At 37.5% G+C, this 23,983-nt stretch overlaps 1 protein-coding gene across 1 annotated transcript in view; it reads right to left on the reverse strand.

The window, feature by feature from the left end:
- Positions 1-23,983, reverse strand: part of LOC139729135 (pleckstrin homology domain-containing family H member 1-like) — a 113,511-nt gene that overhangs the window by 88,666 nt on the left and 862 nt on the right. The window lies entirely within an intron of this gene.

Consider the following 23,983-nt stretch of genomic DNA (forward strand, 5'->3'; position numbering starts at 1 on the left):
AAATTTAGAAACATTCTCTGCTGTTGTGTGGCTACTATTTCACAAGCACATTGGTGACTGATCAAGCAAACAGCTCTGCAAATTGCAGGATTCCATTGACAAAACAGACATTAAAATTTCACATCTGTTAAACCAGCATAATATGACTATATCCAGATCTGAAATCTGTCTCATGTCATTTCAACACTGCGTATCAAGGCCTTATATATAAAAATCTTTCTAGCAGAGGCAAGGAGTATACTGGAAAAAAGAAAAAGAAAATTCTGCATTGGAATGGGTTTTTAATGGAAAACTCAGTGATGTGCCAACTTGCAATGTATTTGACTGTCACTGCCTAAATGGGTCAAGGCATAGTATTTGACCGCTGGCACTGAATCTGATTTTTGCTGCAGCTGGTGTATATGAGTTGCATCAAAGTCACTCATAAATACCACAGCATCATCCACCTATCTACATTACAATTGCACTTGCCAATGATACCAGAATATCATAAAAACCTGTCTAGCAAGTATTGCAGGTTTTGCCAATTTGCAGGTGGTTATGGTTATCATGCTTCAACGTTTTTATTACGCCACAAAAAAATAAAAATCATCTGTGGATTTACCTGTGCATGATATGATAAATAATCAACAAACACAAGACTGTTTTGAGGAGAATAGCATCAATTACCCAGAACTTTGGTTCACAAATGTGGAATTTGTTGCCACAATGAAGGATGCACACAGTTGAATGATGAAAACTGTTATCCATTCACACTCACAGGCCTAGCTATGATTGGTCTTTCAATCAAGAGTAATTCAGTTTGTGTGTCACTGCACAAATCACACACGGCCCTAGATGTCATTTATATCTCTGTCTGTATGTCCGAGGCTATCAGTTTTGTTGTATTCTGGAAAATATTGACCATGAATATCACATCACATTTCTTTATTTCTAGTTAAATTTCAACTATTACCTCAACTCCCCCCAGCCCCACAGCCAAACCTTGCCAGTGTACCCATCTGAATGCATGTTATTGTAAGATCTACCACATGCCATGGTGTATATTGGCATATATTGATTTTATTAAATATTAATGACCTCTTGTCACATTCCTACAGAGCGTTGTCATTGACACCATCAGGGTAACGTGTACAGTGTAGGTGACATGCACTTTTCCACATTTCAGTGGAAGTCCACTTGCCTTGTCCATGCAGTGACTGTACTCTTGCAGTATCATGAAATTGCCCTGTGGCAACAAACCAGATTTTTTTTTTCTCTCATCGCCAGTAACCTACTTTCTTATCATGGTCCTCACAGAATACAACCATGCTCACTTCCACATAAAAGTCTGAAAGATATCCCTGAAGATTCGCATCATTAAGACTATTGATTCTTGTCATCAAATATTAATGACAGCTGTCCAAAAGCAACACGGCATAACAGACATCATTCACTAGCGCATGCAGATGAGCGTGTCTGGTACAAATACCCTTACTTCAAGCTGGGATATAATTAATGCCAACATGTTTTGTGTCAGGGAATGTCTGACACATCTCAAATATACTCTTCAGCCAATATCCCCTACAGCTCAAACTCATTTCTTTATCCTCTCCTGAAAAAGAAAAAAAAATTAATGCAGATGACTCTATGCCAAAGTTACTGCATTCTGAGCAACATACTGTAAAAGTGGAAATTTTCGTGGTGTTGAAATTTTCGCGCAATCAGAAACTACCGCGAAAATAAGAGCACGCAAATATTTTTGCTAGCCATATGTTCCTGTGCGTGATGTCTTGATTCCGCGGAATTAAAAACACGTGAAACTCTTCTTACCTGGCCAAGCGCGAAAAATTAGTCGCGCGAAAATATTCACTTTTACAGTAGAATCACAAGTGCAAAAATGCTGAGCACAGGAAACAGAAAACTGCTCTGTATTTCAGAGGATAAAACACTACAAAAATAACCCTCACAATGCAAATCAATATTACAATCTTTTATTTCTTCCACATACATGTTTCTATTCACTTCTTTGTCATGGTTCCAACTTCTTTCCCTTTCCTTTTCATACACTCTGCCATAGAAACCTAGTGTAATTGCACACTAATGCCATGATATCTTCCTGAATGTCATCTCCACTGAACAACTCCCGCTTCAAACTGTTTGTTGCAATCTTGACAGACAATAGTTACGTTCAGACGGGAGCCCTTAACCTCGAAGTTAGGAAACTTCGAGGTTAGAGCTTGTAGTTAGGGACCGTGAAGACGCACTCGTAGTTAGCAAACCTCGAGGTTTGCTCGATGTTTCGAGCCACGAGAAATCTTATGGTTAGCGCTCTAACCACGAGCCGCGGGGGGTCCCCACTCGTAGTTAAGCACCGTGTGGACACAAAAAACAACGAACTCGAAGTTAAGAGTGACCTCGCCGTAAACTCCAGCCCCCACAATTTCCCTCTGCTTCCGGGTCAACCTCCCAAACGTACACCACAAATACACTACACGTGAAAACCCTATGACGCACGACACAACAACATCATCTTTTCTTCCCATGCTCTTGATCTCTGAAACTGAAAGCGTCGAACTCGCTACTGTATTCTATATTCTTCGACGCTAAAAAAAAAAAAAAAAAAATGTTTTCGACGAATATCTTCATAAAGGCATAAAGTCATCAGTGCAGTGCTATCTCTGCAGTGTAAGCGAGTCCGACAGGGTTGGACTAAAGAATAAATAGACGCTTTGTTAGATGTGTGGGCTGAAACTTCCGGTTTTGTGGTTTTAACATCGAGTGGGACCCACTCGTAGTTACGGGGGGGGGGCAGAAGCTAAACCTCGAGGTTTCGTAACCTTGAGGTTAAGATTCGTCGTGTGGACACACGTCGTAGTTAGGGGCCAAGAGCTAAACCTCGAGGTTTCCTAACCTCGAGGTTAGGACCTGCCGTCTGAACGTAACTATTGATTTTAACAGCCCTGTGCTGAATGGCCTTTAATTAAAGCCATGCCTTTTAGATGTGTGCAGCAATACTGCATGCTATTGCTAGGGTCTACTTCACACCTACATATGGTATATACGCTATCATTTGTTTACTATTTCCCAGTCACGGCCCAGCTTCCTTCACAACTTGCTCCATTTAATGGCAAGATTAGGGCACACACGGTGAAAACGAAACAAAACAAAAAGTCTATCCTATCTGATAGCTATCAGGAAGTCCAGGTGAATGGAATCAAAATATTGACAAAGATTAAAGGCACACAGCTCAGCAGAAGGAAAGAGCCGAGTTGAGAAGTTACTGAAATAAACTCAACTGGAAAGGGATCCAGGGGGGAGGGGAGAGGACGTTCACACTTTATTTGTTTGGAAACAAACTTGAAGGCATAACATGCTCATTAAGTATCTGTTTTGTAATTTCGATGTACACTGGAATCCCATTCTTCCCGTGAGATGATTCCCTAACTGCTGACCATGAAAAAAAGAAAATTGTTGATTCTTGTAGAAAAATACTATGAAACACAAGGCTCTTTTTTAAATCGATACAAAATATAGATTGTGCTTTTTACAGCAATTTTTGGTGCTTGTCTGTCCCCCCCCCCAAGAAAAAACAAACAAACTTCACACTGACTCCTAGACAATATATGAAACTTAATTTTGAATTTTCTGACCGCTCTTGCACAGGAGAGGCATGAAGTAAAAGTGACAGGAAATGAGAAAATCGTGTGCAAAAGTTATTGTTGATTTGGAAATGTTTGGTCTCAAAACATCTGGTAATACAAACAAGGAAAGACCTTTGCTGATGGTCTGAAGGTTGTTGTAGCCCCAAGTCAGCAGGTTTGATCATTTTGCTCATTAACTTAAAGACTTGACCAGTTACTGATTTGACAGACCAAAACAATATTTTGACCACTCTCAGGATGTACACAACGGACAGAAAATGAGAATGACCAGTGACCGAAATTCGTCATCCCCAAGGAATGCGTCATTGTTGGTCTTTTTCGGGGGGGGGGGGGGGGGGGGGAACAGGGAGGTAAGAAATGGAGAGTTAATACAACTGTTTTTAATTGTCTAAAGGTAAATACATGCAGTTTATAACACATGGACGACACACAATATGCATAATATAATATACGCATTATTTCTTCTGTTTTTATCTGCTGATTAGGATGCACTTTCAGCTAGGATGCAGCACCTGAACTGAAATAGCTTGTGCTGTGTTAATGTAAATTGACATATATCTCTGGTTTACCTCTACAACTGATACGTATGCACTGACAGGTAGGCTGTGATTTTGTGGATTGTGATGAACACATTAAACTTTGCCATATTCACAAGTAGACAAAGAAGAACCAAAAATACAAACTTTCCTAAATATCATGACATAGGAATGTTTCCATGAAGGGTACAATAAGATTCATGGCAACAAATATGTATATTTTTTGTTAGAATTGGCCAGATGTTTAAAAGCTGAGGATGAAGGCGCTGTCATATGGCCCATACTCACTGGAATTAGTGGAAAAAAATATGTATCCAGTGAATTTTGCAATAATTAATTGTTTCTATTGACGCTGCAAAAAATATTAGCAATGTCTCCACAGAAAGAGAATTTAAGAAATAATTTGTATTTTTTGCAGCAGTAATACACACAAGTGAGTGGCTTGGCAGTCTGCGTATGGTCACATACACTTTTAATAGATGTGCTAGGCAAGCTTGCCTACAAATGTAGTTTCTCCTTGGTTGTATTAACATTACTGTGGGTACCCTGGCTGGTCAGCTGCATTTCATACTTCTTGTGTGAGTGCAGGTCCCAGCAATCCAAACAGCAAGTGAAAGTTGACTCACAAAAATAGCATATTTTCTGCAGTGTTGGTTGATCTCACTGCATATTGCAACGCAGGATATTTTACATTCAGTTTGGGAAATGACTGCGGTATTGTGTGCAATATTTCAGGGAATGCTTCTGATGGATTTTGATAGTGTCATTGCATTGGCGCCACTCATCACGATGCTGGAAGTTTTCTATAATGTTGCAATATTTCACTGTCAGTATAACTCGCCCAAGTATGATATCATGATGTGTGAGAACGTTGTCATATCGGGGTAAGGATAGGGGATGCCATGGGAATGCACTGCCAGAGAAGGAGACAGTAAGAGGGGGACGCATAGTTCTGCGCGAGGACCAGATTAACTTCAGCCCTGGCCAGGCTTATCACTTTCACACATTCGAGGCGCGGATTCTGACAAAGGTGGGGCACACACGGCAGAGCCGAGACCTGAAGAGACTTCCTTGTCACCTGTGGTATTCGGAGCTATTTCGGGCAACAGTCTGCAATGTAGATTAACCTCTAGAGATGTATGCTATGACTTTGGAGCAATTCATACAATCATATGTTCTGTTTTCTATGTCGCCAAAATCAGATTTGAATTTTTTTTTTTTTTTTTTGGTTGGCTACACTGTGCACTTTACTTGTACATGTTAATTTATACAATCATGTTCTGTTTTCTATGTCGCCAAAATCAGATTCAAATTTATTTTTCTTGATTGGCTACACTGTGCACTTTACTTGTACATGTTGAAATCTTTGTTGATGGTTGCAACATTAGTTTCCAATGCAACAAGTTCACATTAATTTTTTTTTCTGTTACAGTTACAGCTTCAAGATGTGGTATCATGGGGATACCATTGAGTTGGAAGGCTAGCCTGGCTCTAATGTATTGAAAATCCCTGTAATAAATTGTGTACAGCTTTATTACTGCTCTCTATAGTAAGTACACACACACACCTGAAAATTTTAGAGTGGAGTCAACCGTTACTGATGAGTGGACACTTTGATGCACATATTCACCGACGGGCACTATTCATGAAAATTTATGTATCCTGGCAGGCAGTGAATGAAGATGGATGGATCCGGTCACCCTTGTCTCCATACCCTAGACTGGATCTAAAAAGTGCCATATGACAAGGAGAATCACATGTACCCGGTAAACTCCTACTGAGAATGTTTGGTGACATTTCATGTCTAATTTCCAGTACTACAATATCTTCTTTCTTGTCTCTAATGTGATGATCACTCTGAATTAAAAAACTCACTTTTCTTTTCTCTGCACTGTCAAACTGATTTGCTGATCACTCAAGCAGATTAATTCATCCACTGCAAAATAATATTTCTGCCTGAAAGAAAGACTATACACATCTCAAGTTACAATGTATTAAAAGTACTCTGTATTTTCTGTGGTAAACATTTATCATTGGAAGAGGAAGTACTTCCATCAACAGCATCACTCAGTTCTGCATGGCGCTCCGCCGAAACAGACCACTGATTTTGTGTTGCTAGAAGAACCCATGTGTGTGTCGATGTGAGCCACTGGGACCTAATTGGGCGTATGGCAAGAAAATCACTGGCGCTAGGCGGCTTGAGTCCAATAGCTGCATCCTCCCAGTGATGATGACGACAAGAGGTTTTACTGTCGGGGTTCATTACTGCCATGCAAGGGGATAAGCTTGGGTTCTCGCAATCATCGTCACCACTAGACTTTCCCCCATCCTCGCATCGCAATGAGCCGGAAATCAATAGGCCTAGCGATCGATCGCCGATATGAAGACTTGATTGGAAGCTCTAATATTCGCAGGATGTGATGCGAGCTGTTTCACTGCAAATATCAGATTGCGGGAGAAACCACAGCCTGATTACTATCTGGACAGCAGAGCGGTTCCAATTTCCTAGCAGATATAGCTGCAATTGTGACTTCATGATGCTCTCACAACACCAAAGTAACTGTTGTTATAACTGTAATAATGATAATACACACTGAATGTGATGGAAGCCATGCTCTAATGGAAATAGCAGACCGCAGTGGATGTACAAGTACCTCGCCTTGATTGATGCCTTGAATGGTTCTCAATATCTAAAGTCTAAATATTTTTCTCGATTTGAACTTATAGCAAACAACCAGAGAGATGACAGTGAGCTAGGCTCTATGGCTTTACCAGCAAAACATATTCTTTTCTACAATACCATTTTAATCATTTGGAATACATTCCTCTGATACATATCTTCCCCTCCTATGTGTATTTCGATGGATGATGCCCTTCATTCTATATCATGGTGTGCAAAAGAAAGGGCTCAGTTTTAATAAGATATTTACATATTGTTGTCATGCCTGATGAGTATATCAAGAAGAATATTAAAACAGGGGAAAGGAGAATGTTTTTCTGCCATTCATATGATACTTTATTAATACCCATACAGCATTACTCCAGGCCAATTCACACACACCCACACACACAAACATACATGTCAGTCAGTATTTATTACAATATAAATGTCTCTGGCACCCTTAGGAGGTAGAGGCTTAAATACAAACAGGATTATATATGAGGGAAGGTAATATGTGTCCTCAATGTGACATACACCATAGCCTGCTTCATCAATCACTCTGATGTTGCTGACCAAGCTCTTACCACTGTAAAACGAGGAATGTTCGCGTGCATTTTAATTTCGCAGATTTCGCGAGCGCCAAGATTTGCGAAGTCAAAATGCACACGAAAATTTTTGTCTACTGTATGTGCGTTGAATGCCAGTGGCAATTCACGAAAATTTCATTCCGCGAAAAATCCCGTTGGCTCCAAGTCGCGAAAATTGTATGCCGCGAGTATATCATGTTTTACAGTATTGCCTCATTCTGTGATGGCATTTCATATTTTACTCCATTTATTTCTTTCTATTCATATGTACATTGTATGTATGTATATCTATATCTACATTACATCTATATCTATATAGATTTATCTATATGTCTGTATCTATCTATCTATCTATCTGCAGTGTATTTATCTATGTACAAATGTAGGCTTATGTATCTACATGTATTTTATATATATATACATACATGAGAGAAAGAAAAAAAAAAGGGGGGGGGGGAGTGAATGGTGAATGAAACTCGGAGTGGAAGTTTCACTCAACCTTGTCCCTTCACACTCATTCAAAAGCTCCCGACAGAAAACCAGTTCGATACTTCTACATTTATTCAAACTATTGTGATATCTACAGTATTTTGATGCACTAATTCTTTTCAATCTTCATAAGATCATCCTAACCAATATATGAAACATTTCTGTTTATGAAAAGATATAACTGATATAATCTCTCTTTGATGCTACTTTTCAATGCACCTGATAATAGGAGGATAGTTTGTTTGTTTTTTAAATCTTCTTTTTTATTTTCCCAGTGTGCCATTGTCTCTTTCCAGGAAATTTACACAAAGTGTTTTTTTCTGCAAAGATTTCTGGTAGGACAATTATCATAAAGAGAACAAACTCCTGCAAATTATCCCCAAATCCCATTCCCATCGTATTATTGTATCACATCACTCCTGTGTAAGGCACAAGATGTCACCCTATCTCATGCAATCTTTTCCAAGCATGTGACTCTAGGGAAAATCACTATCATGGTACATGTACGTAGAGAAATCTAATATGGATCATAAAAGTCCACCATGTAACCCTAGCCTTCAGATCATGCAAAGCAGGGTACATGTTCTACTTGGAAATCCACTGTAATTAGCAGAGCCCTCCATATTTCCTGTGCTAATCATAAACCCCCCAAAGCTTCACACAAAGGCAGGGGGTATTAAACCTCCCATCATTGTAAAGCTGGTTGATACCTGGACCCGTTTGTAGGCTTCTATGGGTCTGGCTTGGTGGTTTTTTCAGGATTTCCCACATTTTGTCAGCTGCGTATCAAAGAGGAAGTAATCTTGCAGCTTTTCACCACATTGGTTATATCAATTAAAAGAAAAAGAAGAAAAATTCCTACGTATAGATTTTTTTGTTTTTGTTTGTTTTTTTACTCTGGCAGTGACAGAATGTTGAATATCTGTATCTCATACTGTTGATTCGCTGATTGCTTGCAATGCACAAATTGGTCTAAAAGTGATAACAATTTTTGTAAAGGCACTTATAGACAACCCACAAAATTTTAATGTTCAAACCAAGAACACAAAAAGAAGAGAAAAGACAGGGGGAAAAAAAGGATCATTGATTTAATATTTGATAAATTTACGCTATCTCTTCTACCTGACCATGGATAATGGCATCGGTATACAAGTATATGCTGCACAATAGAGATAATTCTTAAAGTGGCATACAGACTTTGGCAATGGGAAATATCTCACAAGATGACTGTGCAGCACAATTCTGTTCATTCCTACCAGCTGGACCTGTTTCTCTTAGAAATCACTCATAACATTGCATCAAAGCCATGACAGCATTCCACTACAGAAAACTAATCTATTAATTCATCTATCTATCTATCTATCTATCTATCAATCTATCTATTAATTTATCTATCAATCTATCTATCTATCTATCTATATATCTATCTACATTGTATTCATTTATTCATTTACTTATTTATCATTATTATCATTATTTTTCTATCATTGTACATTGTATTGTTGTGTTGGTAGATAAGGAATGTTCTGATGTGTTTTTTAATGCAGAGCTTTGGTTCTTTTCAATGAAAACCCCCCAAAAAAGAGAAAAACTTAATATTCTTGTGTGTTATCATGCACCATGGCATTAACATACTGCCTGCTGGAACCGCATATTGTCCTGTGTCAAATCTAAAGGAAATTCAAGAATTTTAGCAACAGTTAGTTTAAAGGGTGTGTACAGTTCTGGTCGAGGTGAAGATTTAGCTTTTAACGTTTTGTGAGATATTCAGAAACCACTCTATGAGATGTGAAAGAGCATGCAGTTCTAAGGGGTATCAAAAGTTTATTCGATGAAAATCGGTTTTGGAATGGCTGAGATATCCAAAAACAAGGTGAAACAAAGAGATCCTAATAAAGTTGTGGCATGTCGCCTTTTATTATTATCACTTTTTTGGATATCTCAGCCATTTGAAAACCAATTTTCATCAAATAAACGTTGAATCCTTCTTAAAATTACATTCTCTTTCATATTTCATAAGAGGCTTTTCATTATCTCACTTAGGAATGTTCAAAACATGAATCCTCACCTCAACCAGTACTGTACAGCTAAGTTCCATGTTTTTTGAGCCTGTTGATGCCGCTACATCAGAGTGACAGCAATCCTGTAAAACACGGCATGAATAAAAATATGCGGGAGGATGCATACCGACCTGCCTGCAGTGTCGGCAAGAGAAAAAAGACCAGAACACGTGTGTAACAGTCATTCACCCATCTTTGGTCAGACCGTACTCATTATAATCTCTATCTTGAAGGTCACAAACAGACAAGAAGTATCAGAAAAAGGACTGAAAATAACTTCTCTTTCTTTCCTTTTTTAGGCAGCCAAGAAGGAGAACGGAGCTATTTTGATTTTGAATCATTCAAAGGTGCGTGGAAAGCAAAAAGGGTCATGAGACAAATATTGCTCCACTTTTATTCTGTTTTTTTAAAGGCAAACTTATAAGAGATTAACCCTTTTGAAAGGTACATTGTACATTCACATTCACATTCAAATTACTGCAGTATTTTGGCACCATTCTCAATTGAAAAAATATGACAGTAATAGATACTGTGGTAAATCACATGGTACCATTCTCATATGAAATGCCATATTTCCTACAAGCTATGTGCATGCTTATATGTGCATACATTATACCTCCCACGGGCAAAAGACAGGAAGTGAGTAAGGAAATGTGAAAAATACACCACTGCACGATCGCTAATATTTTGTGACACAATTCACATTCAAAACTCACGTGAATATTTCCTGCAAAGTTTGAATTACACAATATACACATATCTTTTTTTTTTGTGTGTAGATACTGTATTTGTATTCAAATTACAAATCAGAGCACAAAATACCAAGGTATTTAACTGTCAATGAAAATGCACCTTGAGATAAAATTGCATATCCAGTAAAATTATGGTTTTCACCCACACTTGCATTTCCCTGTGTGTGATAATAGTATAATTGCTTTCCCCTGTCAGAAAGAAACAAAGGAATGATCATTGGTTCAGTCTTTGCTATTACGACACTCCAAATCACTTCTCATGTTAGATTGGCATGAATTATGATAATTATAATCTTTTGATACAAGGAAGCACTTGACACACATATAAACAGGAAATGAAACTTTTGGAAGATGCATTTCAAAAAGAGAAATTCCCTTTGGGGCCCTATCATATGTGTATGTACAATGTATAAATCTCATGTGTGTATACATAATGTAAAGAAGAGAAAGACACACAGCATAAGACAAAAAAAAAATGAATGACTTGTGACAGGAAAGGCAGTTTATATGACATACTGTGGGTGGTATCACAAACTAGTGCATTCTCGATGGAAACGTGGGAAATTTGGGCTCCTCTTTTTCATTGAATTGTAATGTGATATGCACAACTGAATCTGTAGTACTACAATGTGGCTTAAAAGGTTTATTCTGTGGTTTCAACATATTTGATTTGCTTCACATTATGAACTTTGTATACATGTATTTCTTAAACTCCCATTGTTACTACTATTCAAATGGAGAAAATGCTAAGCAATGTTTTTGATAAAAAGCCCCCCCACCCCCACCCCCCCCCCCACACAAAAGCAATCATTCATCTCCTTGCTTCAAACGGTATATTTGAATCACTAGGCCTGATAAAAGGTCTACACATTGCATTTCTACATGAAGATTTGCAATGCTGTATTTTCTTCATTCTCAGTCATAGATATTCCAAGTAAATCAACACTAACTATTAAAAAGAAATGTCATAAAATTTTGCTGCACAACAATTAAATATTGAATTTGATAACATGTTGGAGATATTACAGCTAATACATTCACATTGGTTAAAAAATTATAGTGTGTGTGTGTGTGTGTGTGTGTGTGTGTGTGTGTGTGTGTGTATGTGTGTGTATGTGTGTTTAGAGCACACATGACCAATTACCACCCCCTCCAACACACACACACACACACACACACACACACACACACACACACAATGTATTAGGGGTACATAGTAATTAGAACACATAGGTCTATTCAATAAGGGCTGGCATGATTTCCTTTCTCTCAGTACAATTCCATTCTACGTTCAAAATGGCTATAATGACAAGTGTAAAGACCAAACAATGAGAAAGGTAGAACTAGGAACTTTGATGGAACCCACATGTTTAAATATTAAAATTTGTAGGATTTTCAAGTTTTAAATGTTGTCACAAATCAGTAATAATGGTCACAACTACAAATGGAATGAAATAAGCAGAGTTACAAAAAGACCATATTATTTCCATGTACTCTTCCATGTCAACATCATCTACATTATTAACTTTTCACTCAACATGAGACATGAGTGAATGAAGGCACAGTTTTTTTCCCTTGGGCAATTCCCACTCTGCCCTCCAGGTGAACCGTATTTGACCAAATTATGTATGCTCTGTCTGTCATCCATTTGCCCCTCACAACAGAGAGAGAGAGAGAGAGAGAAGAGAGGATGGGCCATTTTATTCCATTTACCACTCAACATCCTGCCATACAGAGCACAATGCATTGCCAATCGCAGAACAAAGCCTTCCTTTGCACCCCCATTCCAGCCCCCCTCCCCCCTCCCTCCTCCCCCCTCCCCCAATCCTTCGCCACTTCCCATTTCATTTGTGAAATTGTATACAGAGGTGTTCACTGTAACGCAGCAGATGGCTTCACACACACACACAGGACTGATAGTACATCTAAAACATGTATGCTAGAATATATACACACACTTGCTCACACATATAGGAAGATGCAACACACTGATATGCACATACATGAAGTGTGTGTGTGCTCATATATATATGTGTGTGTGTGTGTGTGTATGTGTGTGTGCCTAGCAACCGTCTCCTTGCCATTGTTCCTTATTACCAATGCACTCAGCATCTCGTCTCCTCCTCAGCATTATTTGCATCCAGGGTGTGTGTAAATGACGAAGGTATCCAGAGTTGCTTCCTAGCAAGCTCAGAGAATTTCTCAGAAGAGACACACACCTTGCTGTGAAATGCCATTCGACAGATCAGATCCATCAGATGAGTTGGTTTTAGCCCTCTTTGATTGAGCACATCATTACAGAGGCCCTCCTCAAGAGGAAATATATTGCTTCTGAGTTACTAATTACCAGACACACACACACACACACAAAAACCATGTCTTTGCCTGAATACCACAATTTAATTTTGCATTCATATTCCATGACATATATCCCAAGCTGCATATCAGATACTGTTAACATTCCCATTATATGCTTCATCCTTTCTTGATAATTAAAGAACACTAATTACATTACATCTTCATACAGTGCATTTGTATGTCCATTATACTTGGATATAGTATCATATTCACAAATAATCAGTAATAAAAGAAAAGGAAAAAAAGAGAGAATTACAACCAGCATGGTCACATTCATCTTGGTAGGTAATTGGAGACTGGAAATGTTCTGTAATTTCAGCAATGATTACCTCCCTTTGTTTCTGCTCGGCCTTGGATAATGTAAGAGCAAGGACAATGACCCATACCAAAGCCTAATGACCATGTCTGTGGATCAATAAGCTCTTTGACAAAGCATACATTATATTTCCCAACGTTGATTTCCATGGGGAATACGTAGGTCGAGGGAAATATTTCTCTGATTTAATTACAGCCAAATTGCTCACTAATTGAATGAGGTTACTGCACATTATATCAGTATACATCCTTTACAGGTGCATAAAGTATTAAATAATCTACTTTTTCTGAGCACTACAATGTACATGTATATATGCAAGGTGTGTTATTCAAAGTCATAACACAAAGGAGACTTCCCAATATCCTTAATCGAAACAACATGCTACATGCTACATATCAGCACTGAAAACATATAATGCAATTAAATAAACAAGTCTATCACAGTATAACAAGGGAATACCCAGGAAACAAGGCATACATTGAAGCACAAAACAATCAAGCATAAGAAGCAAATTATAGAGCAAAGTTACAGCAAAATTGGGAGAAAAAGGTGATAATTATGATAACTATGGCATACTTTTCACTGATGTATGATAGGTGTGACAGCAATCCACAAAATGAGTTGGTCTATGCTCCCAACCATGACTAGTTATTCAATTTCTATCTCTTTTCGATCATTTTGATAAAATACCATCCCAGTTTTATTCAGGTGACAACCTCTTTAAAGTTGCCATTTCAATTTGTCATGTGAATGCACCATTTCCCTTGGCAATGCATCACACTGCTGTATACACTACTGTGATTTACACGTCACATGTAGTGAGAATTATTGTTTAAAATGTGTTCTGGATGGTTTATCATGCAGTACATACCACACGATTCCTCACACTTGTTATTTGTCAGGCCAGCCATTAGTCAACAAAGAAGAGGCAGAATCTCACTGAAGCATGCTTTATACACTGACAGCTATAAGACACATAATATTGCAACAGGTATAATCTTTAAGCTTTCATATTTTATCTAATTTTACAATAAAAAGCACTCATATATTTGATAAAAGCTACAAAGATAATCCTCATTTATTTGTGTCACTGTAAAACACGATATTTTCGGGGCATGAAATTTTCGCGAATTGGAGCTGACAGCCTTTTTCGTGGCATGAAATTTTCACAAGTTGCCTCAAACATTCAGTAAGTATAGTGTAGACAAGAACTTTCATGTGCATTTTAATTTTGTGAATCTTGGCTCTCCCAAAATTCGCGAATTTAAAATGCACGCGAACATTCCTCGTTTTACAGTATACTGTCTTCCCTACTATCAATAAATGTACAAGTACATACAAATTAATGCAATGCTTTTTAGCATCTACTATACCCCTAGGCTTTACTTGGATCCTAAGGGTCAGGTTTAGCTTTGGAAGCCAGAACCTATTTTTCTGAGGCATGGCTAAATTGGTCCTTCAGCAAATTTTCTTTTCAAAATCATCTCGTCAAGAGAAATTAAAATGAACTTGATCAAACTATGCTGCAGAACGAAGGTACAGGAAAGCCCATTAACAAGTACTGACAGAAATGTGGGTATGCAGGACTAGTACAATTACCCAAATGCTTTTCAATTACTTATTAATATTGTGGACAAATTCAAGTTTTGAGATGGAAAGGCCAAGTTTTTGCAGGTTGCTTCATAAAATCAATGCATTCTACACAAGCATACATCATACATTCATGCCAAGGTGAGAGAGTAGTTAGGCGTGAGATTTTGTGGCACATGAGTGAGTGAAGCATTATAAAATTCTGGATTTGCAAATCGTATGATATGGTGCATAATAATTCATATAATATTTTGACTTATTCTGATAAAAAGGAAAGGTTCATTTTGTTTTGTTTTTGTTTTTGTTTTTGTTTTTCTTGTGAGATGTGAGAAAAAGCTCTTCAGGTGTGTGTATGAGAAAGACCCGTGCAGTGTGAGTCTCAAACCTGATACATGAGATTTCATAAGTCTGAGATCACATGTAAACAGAACTGCGGTGGTAGAACACCACTGCCATGGGCAGGCATTAGGTTCCGGTAATCTTTTACTGCACAAGGCCCAATATAGTCAATCAACCCCCAAATAAACGAGGGTTTCCCCAACTCCATAAGACCAAAGGTAACCCATTCAAGCAAGCCAATCTATCACCTTCATCATGTTAGGTGCAATTGCCAATATCCTGTTTCCTGTTGGTAGGAAGGGAAAGCCTTGTCCTTCTACACAACAGAACTAAATAAAAAAGGTAACAACAATGGCAAATAAATAACGAGGCTAGTACACCGTTCCCTAAACTTAGCTTCCGAGCTAACATTGGCCAGGTGTGGTTGTTTTAATCGGCTTGATAGGCCACAGCACTGACAGGTGCACAAAGTTAATTTTAGAGGACAAACTCTAGACTTTGTGTTTCAAATGGTATATCAAAACAATCATCTTGAAGTCCTGCCATCCATCCATTATAATGAACTTTTTTTTCCCCCTTCATGATGTTACCTTCTACATTCTAAAACAAAGACACACGCTACGTTTCTTGGTTTCTTATAAGGATTTGCTCTTTCATGCAGTAATAGTGTTTCAATCCATAATGTGATCAAAGTTCTGTATCATTTTTAATCACAGGATGATGTGTACCTTTGAAGATCTGACGTTATACAAATTTCAATTACATTTAAACTAAAAATGCTGCTATGGCGACTGGGATGCCTCTTACATTATATTTCATTATTCTCCCTCACATGTACACGTCGGTCTGTTGAACACTTTGTACATGTTGACAGTGACAGACACACAGTTTCACATGATTGGTAAAAAATCAATGACATGTTGGAAAGTTTGATGGAACAATCAAAAATGTGTTTAGTATCTACCTTGAATCATAGTTATAATTTGGATGGCTAAATTGTTTCAGGGAGCAAGTATTTGGGAATTTGAGCATTTTCAATCGACTCTTGACCATGGCCCTTTGACCCCACAGCCACATCTTTCTTAAAATAATCACTAACTGGTAATATCCAAGTTTCATGACAACACTTTGAGCTATTTCAAAATATACAGGAAAAATAGTGACATTTTAACATTGTAATTTGATCTTTGGCCCCATGGCCCAAATCTTTCTTTACAGAATTTTTGTGCGGTAATACACTGGTCTACAAATGATAGTTCAGGTAAGTGTATGCACTGATTGATGTTCAAGACCTGTATAGAATTCAAGATAGTGTAATTTCAGCATTAAAGAGCAGATTTTTTTAATTCTACCAGACCTTTGACCCTCGACCTTCTACCCAATGACCCAAAAAGTTCCCAAGAGAATCATTTTATGACAGTACAAAGGATGAAGAGTTTGTTTGCAAAAACCGATAAGTCCATTTTCGAAGATTTTGAATTATGATCTTTGTCATAAAGTACAAAATCATACCTTTCAAATGATATATTGGTCACTCCATATAAAGGTATATTTTTGAAGTTATGGTCAAAAGAAGCAAAAATTTTCTTATCATTCTCTTTATTTTTCTTGACCTTTAATCGCAAATATCTCCATTTGGCAAATATGGACTTATTGGTTTTTGCAAACAAACTCTTCATATGCATATCGTACATCATGAAAATAACATAAGCCATTTCCACGATATGAATAAAAAGTGAAACCTTAGCATTTTTACTTTACCTTTGAACTTTGAACTTTGAACCTACAACCTAAAACTTTCTCTTAGAGAATCTTTACCTGGTACTTAATGTGTAGGCCTATATGCTAAATTTCATGAAAGTACCTTCAGACATTGCAAAAATACATATGGGAAAAATAATGAAATTTTAAGAATTTTACTTTGACCTTTGACCTTTGACCTTGAGCATGTGCACACAAAAGTTGTTACAATTTTGTCCTCTCATACATACATACATATGCCAAGTTTCATTGGGATACCTCGAACAGTTCTAAAATTATGGTGTCCACAAAATTGATTACAGACGGACAGACATCCAAAAACACTATGCCTCTGGCAACACTTCATGGCAGAGGCATAAAAACCCCAAAACCTCTCATTTCACATGAAGGAAAGACTAAATGTAATTAACGAACATTGTAAGACCACTCTGAGTCATGTCACATAGTTTGCATGGAATGATTGTACGGTGCAGTTAATTAAACAATGCTTACAAATCACATTCGCACATCTATGACTCATGTCGCTGTGTAATCACAGACATCAGCCAGTTGTACTATTGCATGAATATCATATGAATTTTTTCCATTAAACGGGAAGTCAATAGTCTCCATATTTCTATTACCAAGCTTCTCATATCTGTGTGTACATGTCTGGTCATGTGGCTTGAATTTCTCATGCGAGGTTTTTTTCCATACACATTCCATTAACAATCACATTTTTAAATATAATTTATTCACCTAAAAGTGTGCAAGGTGACAAGTAGGCCCTATATTGCAAAAAGGCTGAAGCTGACAATTCTATCATCATTTCCCAATGATTTTTGCTACAGGCTCTTGCCCTATGTACACTGGATCACACATGGGGACCCAACACCTTTCCAATTCCCCTTTTCATCATCAAATTATTTTTGCTGCTCCATCAGATGGACATGCAAAGCCATCATTCCCATTGCATAGGCATTATTCTTCTTTCAAGACTTCACCATCCACTTTCTGCAGAGTTTGCAGCTTCCACATCCCATTCCCAACATGCTGTACAGATTGTATGCACAATGGCAACAGCTACACTGTATTCATGCAGGGGCACTGTGTAAGACACCAGTATACAGAATTTAATGTCATAAAACAAAAATCATAACATCAAGTCTATTTAAAATGCTTATAAACTAAAGTATCATCATAATTTTGTTTCTTTCAATGCATCTTCAAAAAACAAACCACAACAACAACATTTATTTCCCTAAACCTAAACATAATCCACACACCCATAACTACCGTATGCAATAATGGATTCAGCTGCATGGCAGATCCCTTTCTGGAAGTCACTCAATCCTACACACAGCTGCAGCTATTGAATAAAGGCCACACAGGGCACCATTCCTCCGAAAACTAGCATGAAGACCAGACCAGTGAGAGTGGTGAGTAAGGAGAAGGTCAAAGCAGATGTTGATGGAGAGCGGCCAACGGCAAACCCTACACTTCCATAACATGCCATGGCCTCATTACATCTGCACTGTGGAATGACATCATCGACTCTCCTTTATACCTCCCAACCATCCCACCCCCATCCCTTCACTACGATATACCACGGCCTAAATTTATAGGAGTTCCATTACGTCTTCTTTACCTCTGCGCTGTATACAGCTGTATATGTCCTCATGGACCTCATTACCCCTTTTTCATGCCCACCCTTCATCATTCTCCCAAGATCTGTTCTATTAACCCATTGAAGACAAGCTGGTTTGATATAGGCCTAACGTGTGTTTCCAAGTCTCACCTGCCCAAGTACAAGTATACTCAGGACTAGTCTGCAAGGGGTTAGGCACCCTTAGACATTCATAATCTACTCTGGTACAGATTCCTCTCTGGACATCTTTCCACTCCAACCCTAAACCCTCTTTTATGTTTCTCATCTTCTGTATTGATCAGTAATAACCCACCACCAAGATCCCTTCTAGCAATTCAAGAGACAGTGTACTGTATACGCTGAATATTTCGCGAGGTTTTTATTTTCGCGAATTTCGCGAGTCAGGTGCTATTCGCGAAATTAAAGATGCGCGAAAATATTGACTCTGATTCCGATGTAAATGTGACGTATGCGTGTACACTTCTCCATTTAGTACAGGACTCCATGATTGCCAATTTAACCACTCGCGAAATCGTCGGGAAGTCCTGATTCGCGAAAATTTAGACTCGCGAAATATATGGTGTATAAAAGTATTAGATACAAAGAGTATTTTGATCTGACAAACTCATGCTTAATTCCACAATGATATCGACAGAAAGAACATTTATATTCAAATTTGCTTGGAAATGAAGATTAATGAATATAGCATATAAAAGCTCTACAATGTACAATGTACAACTGCACTGTGCTTTGTCAATGTATTGAAATCGTTTGTACTCATTTCTTTTTTCTTCTTTTTTGAAAACAAATACCAGCAAATTTGACTTGAGAACGCAAACATGTTCATTTTGCCAATATCATTCTAGTAACTACCTATAAATCAATACATACAGCATACCTGCAAAACACATACATTGTACAGTACATACCGGTAATACAAAATTGTACATGTACCAAAGAGTTTCAAACACAGCTCTTTGGTAATACATTAAACAAAATTAAAGGGACTGTGCAGTACTGGTTGAGGTGGGGATTCATGTTTTGAACATTCCTAAGTGAGATTATGAGAAACCTCTTATGAACTATGAAAGAGCATGTGATTTTAAGAATGGATTCAACGTTTATTTGATAAAAATTGGTTTTCAAATGACTGAGAGTCCAAAAAGTGATAATATTAAAGGCAACAGGCCACGCCTTTTATTAGGATCTCTTTGTTTCACCTTGTTTTTTGATATCTCAGCCATTCCAAAACCGATTTTCATCAAACAAACTTTTGATACCCCTTAGAATTGCATGCTCTTTGACATCTCATAGAGTGGTTTCTGAATATCTCGCAAAATGTTAAATGCTAAATCCTCACCTCGACCATAACTGTACACACCCTTTTTAAAAATTTGTCATTTTGGGACAAATTATTTGTTGTACATGTATAGGGCCCCATTTTTTCTCTTTCTGTTCTTTTTTTTAAAAACACATACAGATACACAAATATTCACTGTGTACATAACTATGTACACCTACCAACGTTACATACATACATACATACGTACACACAGTATGTACATACTATACATACGGTATGTACATATAGTCTTCCTGAATGACTACAACTTATAGTGCCCATATGATGTATGCATGATGTTTGTGCCCAAGAAACATCAGCTCTGCACATATTATGGCACATTTAAGCATAAGACTGGAAAAGTTCTAGAGGTCAGATTTGTAGATCTGGTAAGTTCTAAACCTATTAAACCAAAATAATTCAGACTTGTTAGTTCACATAATTGGTCTGCAAGATAATCTTTATACTGTAAGTGTAAAGTGTAACAACCTTCTGCTTGAAATCTCTCTCCAAATTTATCGCTGCGTGATGAAAAAAAAATATGCATGTAAATTAAAATCAAGCTAATTGAATTTGTGAACATGGATGCACATAAATACAGACAAGTTACATACCAAGGTCATTGTACTGCAAGGGTGTGACATAATCGACACACTTATGCCCGTGACCTCCAAACTCACCCGTAGGTGACTATGAGCTTGGCAAACACCTCGCTGGCTAATGAGGAAGGCATCCCGCCACCCACATATTATTGTGGGATGTTCAGCCATGGGTGCATCAGGTCTTTCTTTCGTGAAACAAAGGACACCAGTGCATGACTGCCTACTACGCAAGACACACATTCAGGCCGTGCCAACAAGTATCAATGCCATTCTCACAGTGAAGTATGAACTGCAAATTGAATGTTACAGACAGTAGAGCTAGTGCACTTTCTGGAACTAATTGGGATAGCTTGATACAACAGAACAAAATACTAAATAGCATGGGATGTTAAAGGGAGCGGTGATTTAAAAAATGTTCGAATTTTCACATTCAATGCATATGTGTTGGTCAGTTGTATTACAAAACATCCTACCATATAAAATTTTTGTATTTTTCTTAATAAACCATAACTGTAGATGGTTTATTGTAGAAGCAATTTTATCATAACTATTGTTTACATTTTTTATATAACAATCTTTAACATTGACTATACTGATTAACTTTTCTTACATTGGCTGTTTCTATCCCTAACTCACATTTTAGAACTATTTTGAGCGCACTGCAGGCTGGGCTTTTGTTTCATCTGCAAATGGTAAATGATGCCTTTAACAGAAAACGGTACAAAGTGCGTTACCAAACATAAATGTAACAGTTCTCCTTTCTGTCACTTTAGTTTTGTATTTTTCATAGCATATCTTGAACTTTGCACCGTTTTGTTAAAGTCTACTTTGTATATAATTCTCTTTCAATTCTCTGTTGAAGTAAAAATATTATTTTAAAAAATCATTAGAAATGAAGTTGAAAGTGTAGGGAAATACTAGGTGTACAGCCCTTGACCTTTCATCGCACTTTTCAATGACCAGTCAGGCTTTTTAATCATTGCATACTGTGGTTTACATAATACAGGCTTAGTCTTCACAGCATACATAACCCCACATTATGAATAATTTGACCAAGTTCCGTATCAGGGAATGCATCCGGAAAACACGTCCCCGTCACAGCAGAAACAGCAGAAGAGAATACAATAGGATTGTGTTTGCCTGTGGCAACCTCGTAAAAAATTCATGTATTCATATTTCATCAACCAAATAGCTGCAGGCCGTGTTTCCCCTAGCCATGACATCATCTTGATAGGATGGATCTCTGTTGCTAGCCAAAATAAACAGAGCTGGGTGACCAGCACCCAGTTTTAATAGCAGCCATGTCTGCTTGCAAAAGTCACAAGATCACTCACGCACGTCTGGGAATCACCAAGAAACTTTACATGCTACACCTCATTAAACAGTTAAAGGGGATAAGCTTACAGGGTGAAATTATGGTCAAGGTACACTGTACTGTAACAGTTTTTTGTATGCTATACTGCCAATGTATAAATCTCCTTAAAGGAACAGAGCGTGTGTATGAGTATAGATGATCTACACTGTATACACAGCAGTTTCCTCTATTACAATGTATGCTGGAAGTATTTTCGTTACTTATGTACCAAGCAGTTAATCTCCTTTATCATTCATCTCTCTCTTTCATCCTGTGCTTGAGAAAACTCGTGGTAAAATTATATTTGATTCCATCTTTATTCCTATTTACTTCCTAATTGATATCCTACACACACACATACTCTTTTTTTCCATTATGTGTTGGAGACTATTGTGTATACTTTATTGAATATATGTCTTATATAGATTCCTCAATGAATTTCATACTACAATCTGCATACAAACTATCAACAGTGCTACTGCAGTTCATCTATGACTGCATGAACAGAGATAAATTGTGAAAAAAGGAAAAAAAGAAGGGAGAGATAAAACTACCTCTGGTATCATTCCTGGCAGAGGCATAAAGACAGGTTTTGGCATGGGTCTAAATCTTGCATTGATATTCATCTCAAATACCAAACATTATAGCAGAAAACAAATATATAAGAGAAATATACTCAAGAATAGTAATTACATTCAGCTTGTTTACATGATAACACATAAAATTATGAAAAGACAACATTATCTTTTCATATCCCATAGGGCTCAACAACATAAGAAAAAATTAAAATGACCTTCGGGATCACAAGATACACAATCTCAGAAACAAAACATGCTCTTTAAATGTTTCTTGATATAGGATATGATGCTTTCAAGAGTGATTCAAGTACATCAGGACTATTTCGGTTTTTGATATCCCTATAGAGTTTCATTATCATGATTTTGTTACCAGCCACATCTTCGCACTGCTTCGTACAATAGCGACCTTCAAACCAAAACGAAGCACTGTGTCTACACTAGCATGTGACGCCCTACTTCAGCAGCAAAAGTGCATACACCGTAGTTCGTCTTATGATACGGGATATGGATGGTGGGCTACCATACTCTACCAGCAACTAGATCCATAAGCCCACAATGGCAGCTTTGATCACAGAACAGTGGGGATAGTCAGTACAAGTAGTTCTCCGATAACAGCATTTTAAGTTGCTGGTACCTAAGTCAGGTGAATGTTATGGGGAGAGGGGGAGGGAATGGTTGTTTGCATTTTTTTCCCCTGTTTTAAAGGGATCGTATAGTTTTGGTTGAGACATAATTTCAGGTTTCTAACATTTTTTTGGTGAGATAATGAGAAACCTCTTATGAAATATGAAAGAGCATGTAATTCCACGAGGAATTCAACATTTATTTGATGAAAACTGGTTTTAAAATGGCTGAGATATCCAAAACAGAGCAATTCTAATAAGTGTGGGACCCATACATGTACTTTATTACGATCGCTTTGTTTTACTTTGTTTTTGGATGTTTCAGTCATTCCAAACCCGATTTTCATCAAATAAACTTTGAATTCCTCTGTACTATTTCATAAGTGTTTTCTTGGTATCTCGCAAAAAGTTAAAAGCCCAATTCTCTTCTCCACAAATACTATACCATCCCTTTAAGATGTGCACCTGTCCCGTCATGATCAGTCGCATAGGTCTGTTTCCTTTTTATACACTAGTTTAAAAATGGGTTGAGTGCCAGGTACGTGTAGTGATAAATGGATGTTGAACAGGCAAACCTATGTGTAATACAAGGCATGTAACTGGTAATAATAATAATAATAATGACAGATATTTTAGGAGCGTCTTTTTCACTGGATACAAAGCACTAAAAACTGGTAACGGTACAGCTAAATACACTGAAATCGTAATTAACAAAGTCCCCTCACATATTTTCAGCATGCATCCATATTAAAAAGCCATAGAA

Source organism: Diadema antillarum, unplaced genomic scaffold (genome assembly GCF_040938485.1).
Source record: "Diadema antillarum isolate AM-2024a unplaced genomic scaffold, OU_Dant_1.0 seq00000218_RagTag, whole genome shotgun sequence".
NCBI classification, from domain to species: domain Eukaryota; kingdom Metazoa; phylum Echinodermata; class Echinoidea; order Diadematoida; family Diadematidae; genus Diadema; species Diadema antillarum.